The sequence below is a fragment of the Dermacentor silvarum genome, chromosome 2 (assembly GCF_013339745.2).
Source record: "Dermacentor silvarum isolate Dsil-2018 chromosome 2, BIME_Dsil_1.4, whole genome shotgun sequence".
NCBI lineage: Eukaryota > Metazoa > Arthropoda > Arachnida > Ixodida > Ixodidae > Dermacentor > Dermacentor silvarum.
In genome coordinates, this window is record NC_051155.1 from 84423540 (window position 1) to 84433268 (window position 9729).

General features: G+C 46.2%; 1 protein-coding gene across 1 annotated transcript in view; it reads right to left on the reverse strand.

Annotated features, from left to right (window-relative positions):
* LOC119441585 (uncharacterized) overlaps positions 1-4356 on the reverse strand; it is a 76330-nt gene extending 71974 nt beyond the window's left edge. Inside the window, exon 1 of the mRNA XM_037706194.2 lies at positions 4088-4356. The gene's annotated coding sequence lies outside the window, so the exon portion shown is untranslated. The remainder of the gene's footprint in view (positions 1-4087) is intronic.
* Between the last annotated feature and the right edge of the window lie 5373 nt (positions 4357-9729).

Below are 9729 nucleotides of genomic sequence, written 5' to 3' on the forward strand. Positions count from 1 at the left end.
ATTTGGTTAAATTCAGTGTATTTGTATTACTTGCTGAAGAAAAAGGAACTGCATTAACTTTGACTACCTGGAATTTCTCAGCGTGCATCTAAATATAAGTACACAGGGCGCATTTGCATTTCACCCGCACTGATGTATACCGACCGCCGTGTCCGGAATCAAAGCAGCTATCTCGAGCACAGCAGCGCCACGCCTTAGGCACTGAGCTAACGCGGCAGTTAGGAATGCAGCGTCTAGGCAGCAATCGAGCGCGTACATTTCCTTACCTACACCCAACACTTTCAATGTTAGTTTTTGAAGAAAGGTTCATATTGACATACATGTGCACAGAGGACACACGAGAGAGAGAGAGAGAGAAACATGCGTTAATGATATGCTGGAGACGTTAGCCTGACACGCTACTCCAGGTGCTGGTTGATGATTATGATATATACATTGACAGGCACTTAACAGCACATACAGTCACATACACACATATATACACTGTAGAAATATTTGCAAAGTTTCGTTAATGCTCATGGCCCACAGGAACGTCAGCATCGCTATCGAGGCGCGTAACGCGCAGGTGGTGCTTTGCCATGGGCCGAGAATGTGCCGCAGTTCTACACTTAAGTCCCGTTGCAGGTGTATTGCCGGCTCCAACGACTGTCTCTCTGACACGTAGCGGCAGCCGTCGCACAGAACATGTTGCAGGTCTTCCGGGGCGTTACATTGGCGTTGAAGCTTGCACTTGAAGTTTGTCCTGAAGGCTAGGTTGAGTCATGCGGTGTAGGCATGTTTCGTCTTGTCTACTGAGGCATGTAAAAGTCACACGATGAATGAATTTTATGTAGGGGTCCGTACTGATGGCTTTCATCTGTCCAGAGGGATCGGTGGAAACTCAAAGCATGGCCAGTGTCGTCGGGTCATTTCTCGGGGAAGGTATCTGGACTATTTCTCCCGATGTGTCGCGCCCAGCTTTGGCAGCATGGTGAGCCTGGACGTTGCCTTGTATTCCGCAGTGGGCTGGTAACCACTGCAGCTCAACGCTGTGATGCAGTTAGCAGACTTTATTGCATAGGTGTCTGATGCCTATTACGAGTTGTTCTTGCGTGCGTGGCGACTACAGGAACTCCTGGGCCGCTCTCGAGTCGGTGAAGATGACCCATGACTGAGCTCTCGGGTCTAGGATGTAAATAAAAGCTTCCCGCAGTGCAGCTACTTCGGTGGTTGTATCTGAAGTGTGGTGAGACGAGCGCCTTCACTTGTCTTAATTGTCTCTCCATTTGTTTGTGTGTGCCCACCAAATCCAATTTTTCTAAAAACTATATTTCCCCACCTAGCCCAACATGAAATACTACTTTCTTCGCTTCATCATGAGCAATTGTAGCACACATCATTGCGGTGAGCGTGAGACCTTCCCTAAGACATCAAAATTAAATTATGGGGTTTTACGGGCCAAAACCACGATCTGATTATGAGGCACGCCGTAGTGGGGGACTCCGGAAATTTGGACCACCTGGGGTTCTTTAACATGCACCTAAATATAAGTACACGGGTGTTTTCGCATTTCGCCCCCATCGAAATGTGGCCGCCGTGGCCGGGATTTGATCCCACGACCTCGTGCTCAGCAGCCCAACACCATAGCCACTGAGCAACCACGGCGGGTTTCCCTAAGACATCACACACTCTCCGATTACCTTGGCGCACAAGCACTAACAACAATACTGAACGCACTAATCGTAAAACCGCTAGCATTGGGGAAGTGTTGGACGAAGCACTCATTGGTCGAGATCGCGGTGGTAGCTTGGATGCAGTTAGCTTCACGGAAGACGACGATGAGGTCGATTAAGCAGACTTCTCCCTCGCGCTCCCTTGGCTTGCACATCAGGGCTCAAGCCAAGGGGATCATGGCAATAAAATCCCCATCTCTCTTTAATGAAATTGTTTATTCTAAGTCAAAATCCGGACGAACAACGTATTTAAATCGCGAAAACGTAGGCTAATGCATATGTGTTTTCTTTATAACGAAGACCGTAACACAAATGTTCTTTCATATATTAAAGGGACACTAAAGGAGAATACTAAGTCGAGTGAGATCATCACAGTAGCCGTCTAGAAGTCTATCATCGTTTTCTCTGTGTTAATGTATGAATATCTTCCGTTGGAAATTGCAGCCAAAGGTCCCGCTGCAGCTCCTCAATTTGAACCGCCGCCACCAAAGCGCATGGCTTTACGTCCTCTCCACGAGACCACCCTCCATAACATTGTTATGTATTTTGCAGACTATACGAAGTGTACTACTTGGCGGCTGCAAGTGTTCAGCTTGCGTGAGTCCCTCTGGGGCTCTGCTTGGGTTCAGGGTACTGGTTACCGTCACTTGAGCCTCTACGGCCGGAGCCAGCAGGGTGGTCAAATGCCACGACACGTGGCCGTCTCGGCAGTTGTAAACAGAGAAAAGCGATGCCACTCGCAGTGGTGGGTCGCGGCTGCTCTCTGTGCATCAGAAGTGCTTACGCCATAGTCGACAACAGATGACGCCACTTCGATTTTCTATTTACGTCATTTCCTCGCGTACAAAATCTGTTTTGGTTACCAATGAACAATTCGTCATTACAAAAGCCTAACCTACCAATCTAGCTCGACTTAACATTTGCCTTTAGTGTCCCTTTAAGAATTCCGCAGAGATACCGATCTCGTTCGGATGGTCGAAAAGCGGTGCACCAACTAATTGGATGGTCTGTTCCGATCGCCCGACTCCAGATGAAAGCGCCGAAAGGCGCTCCCAGTATCGCCGTTGGAGCAGCCGAGAAACACGGTTGATGTCCCGTCACGTGACCCAACAGGTCCCCATTGCTGCGCTAGCGAAGGGGAATCGACTCTCGCTTCGTTCACAGCAACGACACTTATCCATTTACAGACGCTGCATCGCTGCTATGTTTCACATATGAACTTTTGCCCGAACAAACAACACTCTCGCATATCGTGGGAGAGAGTGGCTAGCTTTTAGCTTGCGAGCATGCTCTGCTTCCCGTTCTATTCAATACGTCATCAATGACGCCATTTGTGCGTCGTTTTGTTTTGTTTATGAAATATTTGGAGTAGGGATGCCCGGCGACTGCCAGTGGTTGAAGCGCAGCTGGCGCGATGCGTCGCCATGCGACCATGGGCATTGAATTCTTATTGGAAGCATTGGGAGTTTCTGCACCCTGTCTGCACGTGGGTCAACATCCCGCACTTCCGTCAAAGATGTTACGAGGAAGTCCAGCGAATAGAATATATTCTAAGAAAGGCTTGCAGCCTTTGCACTTCATCTTGTCCCTAAACAATTATCGCAATCTGCCTTGGGTGCCTTTACTTTCTTTCACGCTTCGAGCAAGGTAGTTCCGCGTTACATACTCATTTCTTGACAGCAAACAAGCGGATGTAGAGTTTTCAAGAAAGGGACCGCAAGCAAGACAAATGACGATTACAGTTTTGCGACATACGATAGCAAGAGTGTAATCTTCTTATTTTTAGAGCATCTGCCGCGATATGTAGGTCAGCACACAGGTAATCCGGAGCTTCGTCGCCTTTAGTCTGCTGGCCGCTAACTTCATGCCCAAGTGTCGCGCATATTAATTTTTAAGGTAATTTAGGTTTCAACGCGCTTATATGCCGGAGCGTTCACAAGCGCGTATGCCCGTCGGATTATCGACGAGTGGGTGGGAATTTTAACAAAGCGCTGAAATTTTTCGGCGAATCCTGTTGAACTTGTATTTGAGTGACACAAAAATACGTACACCATATTTTTCGTTTGTGGCTACACAACACCCATTTTTTTTTTGCTGTACATTTTTCATGGGAGTGCAATAATTACCTAGTAACTCCACAGTAGCTGCAAGAAAACAACTGGCCATGCCTCTATCGAACGTTGTGCATGCTCGCAACAGCGCCAATGCAAGATTGCCAAATAAACAAAAAGGACAAAACGCAAGAGTGGTTTTTCGCCCACACACGCAAAAACAACCTATTAATCAACAAACGTACTAAGAACCTTCTTTCATCTTGTCGGGTTCCTTATATATGCTCCTTCGTTCACGCAAGAGAAGGTCAATTCTGAACGCACCTTCAAGGTCAAGAAGCCGTAACGCAGAATCAAGCCGAGAGCCGAGCTTGTCTTCGGCGACCCGCGGCCTCCGTGTGACGACGGCCAAGCGTGGCAGCGAAGCCGCTTCACTGCGTACGGGTAACTCGAGCGGGAACACTAGCAGCCGATCGCTGTTTCATCACCGTCCCGGGGCTCAACTTCCGGGCAAAGGAACATCCGACGCACAATCATCTGACAACACGACGACGGACGGCGCCGAGAGCGTTGCCAAGCGGACCCGCCACGGAGGACGCATCAGGAATGAACGGCGACGTCGGAGGCAGCGAGGGGAGGGGGGGGGGGGGGGGGTGCCGCCCCCCTTGTCACCCGATATCACACTGACGCCGGCGGCGTGAGGGAGCGGGCGTACTAGTATACGTGCGTGTCTGGAGCATGTTTTGGCAGCAGATAGCTTGTCTATCACACGCGCGAACAAATCGCTGTTCGCGACGCCGAAACCATGTGCACCCGTTTGCAAACGCAGGCATCTTCTACTGTTTTCTTTGTATTTCCTTTTTTTTATCTCGGTGGAGTTGGCTAACTTCCATCGTTTACGATGCCTTCGTGACGCTTTCGAGGCCGAGCGCGTGCTTTCTCGGCAGCGGCATGAGCAATGCGCATACGGCGTAAACAAACAGTACTAGTAGGACGGATTCAATTTGCCTCCATCGTGCGCATATCACGCACCTCCGGGAAAGATTGAGCAAGGCTTGCCTTGGTTTTTTTCTTTTTTCCAATAAACATAGAGGCCAAGTTTCGCCGTACTCTAGCAGCGAACTCATTTTTTAGTGACTACAGAAAAATCTTCTGGCGGTAAAAATGTAATTTTAGTTACGGCCCTCATATTTTGATAAAAATTGTTCGTAGCCAGTAAATTGAGGAAACAATCAAGCATCAAGTTTAAAACTCTAACCAGGCAACAAAAACGATATCACATTTCTGTAAAAGTGCGCCTAATATTACAGGCAAATAAAAAAATTAACGTGTAGCACTTGGCTCTGAATTACACCCCTAATTGGGGAGTACGAATTACTTGACACCCTTGTGAACATTATTCCAGTTTCGCCTAAGCCATAAATTCAATTGCTGTGCTTTAGATGCTCTAACCGTTGCTATTTAAAGAACTGCAATATTAAATTTTACGGCAGGGTTGCGAAATTGTAAATTTTGTCTTGCATAATTTTTTAATTCCCACTTTTCTAAAATTTTTTGTAAGAAATTTTAGATGCCAAATCGAAATTACACTTGCTTTAGTCACTATAACACAACTTTCTCGAGTGCAACAAATTTCATTCGAATAGGTCCAGCGGTTACCTCATAAATGCGTTTCTGCGTATTAGGTGCATTTGAATAGTGAAATCGGAGTTGGCCCCAAGCTAAAGCTTCCTCCTTATACACATCGGTAAACAAGTGGTGGAATGTGGACACCGTATAAATACATGTCTATCCGATTGTTGCCTATTCGCAAGTGAAGTGTGTGCGTGCATGTGTGTGTGCGAGCGTGAGTCGTTGTGTGTCCGCTCAACGCGTGCTCGAAACGCGTCATAGATGCTTACGCGTTCCGCACATCTAGTTATCACGTGAACGACAGCGAGTTCAGCTTCACTTCCGGCTTTTCTTCTTGTTTTATAGATCAGATTGCCCACCACGTAGTGCAAGCGCCAATTACATACTGCGAATGCAATAGAATCGTGCTTGAAGTGGCAGCCGATGGCAGTCTGGTGCTCCTGTATGACTAGCTTTTTCTCGTTTAATCACACGTTTAGAAAAACACAAGCCGTATTTCACGAGAATCACTATTGATCTAAAAATTATTGCGTAAGGATTACTGCTGGTTACTCACCTGCATTTGTCACGGGACTAGTTTGTTCATACTTATTAGGCTATAATATGGAACGCGAGACAATGCAATATCCTGGAAATGAAAGAACGCTCGCTCTTTTTTTCCGGGTCGTAAGATTGTTTCGCGCCCTAATACATTGCAAAGGTCATACTGAATTATTCCAACGCAATACATTCTCCACAATGCGATTCAATTTGACCCTGACAACGCGCGTCGAGCTGAGAGACCTTAATTGGCCCTGCGCATGGGCCAGCGCTACAGACAACGTTTGTGTGCTGTATGTGAGGAGCAAGATTTGCTTCTTGCGCATGATGCTGACAGCCTATGCAATGCGATGACAACATAGTGAAGAAGGTAAATATGCAACACTGATTATGCCACCTTAGTGAATTATTTCACACGCGGCAGTGCTAACCAGTAGCTTTTAGACGTTTTTATAACTGCGCGAAAAAACGAGGACAGACGAAAGAAACACACACGACACCGCGACCGTAGACAGCCTACTGTTTATTTCTAGGAAAGCAAGGCAGCATATATTTCATTCAGGATCCTGAACACGTGTCCGCATTGTCACTGTCACAGGTGCCGATAAACATAAAAATACGAAAAATACAAAAAATACTGAACTATTAAGCTTTTATTAGAATCCCAGGGCCGTCGCATTTGATGGAAAGTACTATGTGCAGAAGGCTGGAATTTGTATTGGTTCTGCAGTTGCCCCCGCTCTTTGCGATTTCTATCTTTCGGTGTTTGATCAACGAGTCCAGCAACTAATTTCCGGGGAACATGTCTTGCGTATTTTCCGTTATGTCGATGATTACTTAGTCATACTTGACGTGTCCATAGATGATATCCTTAATGATGCCATATATCGCATATTAAATATATTTCAATCAGCTTCGGGAGGACTCACCTTCACCCACGATCTAGCCAGGGATAATGTGCTTCAGTTTCTGGACCTCAGCCTCCATTTTGACGTTAAACACATCTGTAGGTATTACAACGTGAGGACTAAGAAGGCCCCACTGCCGTTTGAAAGTGCTCATTCCAAACTAGTTATTAGAGCCATTATAACCCTAGCTTGTAAGTCCGCCCTGGAAAAATCCTGCGAGCACAAATTAGAATTCAGTTTGAATCACCAAGTTAGGCGCTTCCTTTCGGCTGGTTACCCACAGAGTTTAATCACAAGTGCCTGTGGAAGTCTCTGGCAAAAACTTAAAGGCAAAAAGCGACAGAAAGAGGATATTAAGAAAGATAAACTGCAGGTCACACCCTGCATTCATCGAGTTTCGCGCAACACCAAAAAAGTGGCAAGCCGCTACGGGGTCAAGGTCGTATTTTCGGCTCCATGTAAGCTTAGTAGAGTGTGCCCTATGGTGACAGGTAAGAAAAAGAGTAGGCCCCATTTCTCAACCATGCACGAAACGAACTACACCGAGTGTGATTGTAGGGTAGTGTATTCGATTCCCTTGACTTCTGACAACATTTATATTGGACAAACGGGAAGGCACGGGAACGCCAGTGGCATGGAAAGAACAATGCTGGAGGCACTTTGGCCCAACATTGTAACAGATGCAGAGGAAAAGATGAGGGCGGAAGAAACAAACCTTGCAAGCCAATTCTAAAAAAAAAACAGAACCTTCTTGTTCAAATCGAGGGACCAGACTGAAAGGGAGATTGTTGAAGCTTATTACAAAATAAAAATTGGCGACAAGTGTATCAGCACGCCGTCTGTCTCGTTGTTACCAGCAGAAGTAATTTTTTTCTGGAATGGGCCTTTTAAAATCCTTCTTGGCGTTCAAATTTTTCGCTAATTTTTAGTTTTTATTGCGATAGCAATTATATGGACACTCCAAAGCAGATTTCTGCCGTCGGCGTCGCCGTCGCCGTCGCCGTGAAGTTCCGTATGACGTCAATGGAGATGAAATCGTCGCCGCGCGATGATAAGTGGTTCGTGAGGGAAAGGGAAAGGTTGGCGCTATCTTCTGCAGCCCTTGAGGGAGCACGGCTCAGCGCCGCCGAACGCTGTATGTGCGAGTGAAAGGGCGCGAGGGACGCGCGCTTTCACGGGGAGTGAACGCACGGCGGAGAACAAACGCGCGTTCTGTGCCGTGCTCCCTTAAGGGCTGCAGAAGTAGGCGTCTCTTTCCTCCTTTACAATCACCATATATGTAGAGCAAACGCACCTTCTTCGGACGCGCGAGAGGCCGTGAGGGAGGGGGGAGGGAAGGGAGGCGATGTTTAGCTGCGGCACTTTTGGCGCTGAGCCGTGCTCCCTCAAGGGCTGCAGAAGATAGCGCCAACCTTTCCCTTTCCCTCAAGAACCACTTATCATCTGCGGTACCAAGTGCCTATTTATATCAGAGGCTCCGGCAACAGTCACCAACGCCGCACGCATTTTGTGCGAACGCGGGCAAAACGCCGATGGCGTCGACAACAGTTCTGCGTGTTGCCGGTGCTGCTGCATGTCCAAGTTTATACAGCTGATAAAGCTACTATCATTACTCCGTATAGCTCTCTACAAATTTGCTATCGCAATTGATGCTTCGCCTTTCAGGTGAAACTGCGACAACTTTTTTGTTTGTTCGTTGCTTTTATACTAAAGCTGCGGCCTAGACCATACACTGCGCGAAGAAAATAGAAGAGGAACAAAAAAAATGCCGGAAACGCCTCAGCGTTAGTTTTTCACCAGGTTTTACTCTCTTCATAGCCACGTTTATGGTTTTCGTCGACTCCATCTTTACTTCTGGTGCTTTTTTCATTAAGCCATATCTTTATCCTTCATGCCTTTTTCTGACATCATCGCCTCTACATTTGCTGTTTGGTATATTGCTTGTTGATTCTATGTATTTTTTTAATCAAACGTATTTATCGCCTCATCCTACGCGTTTACTATTTTTTATTTGTTAAGTGACATATGCCATTTATGTTTCCTTCACACGCTCGCGGTTTTCTCTCCCTCGTTTGATGATATACTAAGAACGGCTGTCGCTTATTTTAGTGATCGCCTGTCGCAATCCTGTTTTACATTGTTATCCAGCAGATAACTTTTGTATTTTTTGCATTTCAACGTTTAACGGCACATGTGACAGTGACAATGCGGACACGTGTTCAGGATCCTGAATGAAATATATGCTGGCTTGCTTTTCCAGAAATAAACAGTTGGCAGTCTGCGCTCGTGGTGTCGTGTGTGTTTCTGTCGTGTGCCCTTGTTTTTTCGAGCAGTTATAAAAACGTCTAAAAGCTATGAACCAACTAGCCCTTCAGAACGTCGTACTAAAATAACCACTATAGGAAAATGAAAATAAAACTTACGAACTTATCAAGTATACGCACTGTACTATAATTAGCACTATCGCCTGCGTGGCGACGCACTAAGGAATTCAAATGAGCGGTGAGTGGCGCCAAGACTCGCGGTACTTGCTCATGTTCTTAGAACTCTCGATTGCAGAATGTATCTGTCAAAACTCAAATATGCGAAATGATCGAATGCTCGTTTTTAGCTTGCATATACTACATGCTGTATTGCTCGTATAAAAAATGAGGACAGCTTGCACTAGGGTGCAAGGCTGAAAAAAAAACAGCGTAGCTGGGGGTCGACCAAGGTTTACGAAGTTTTGCCAAGTAATTGCTATGTATTACAATGTTATGCCAAGATTTTACCGAGTTTTGCTATTTATTGCTACGATATGCTAAGATTTTACCTAGTTTTTGCTATGCATTGCTATGTTATGCTAAGATTTTAAGAAAGGTTTGCTATGTAATTCTATGTCTTTTT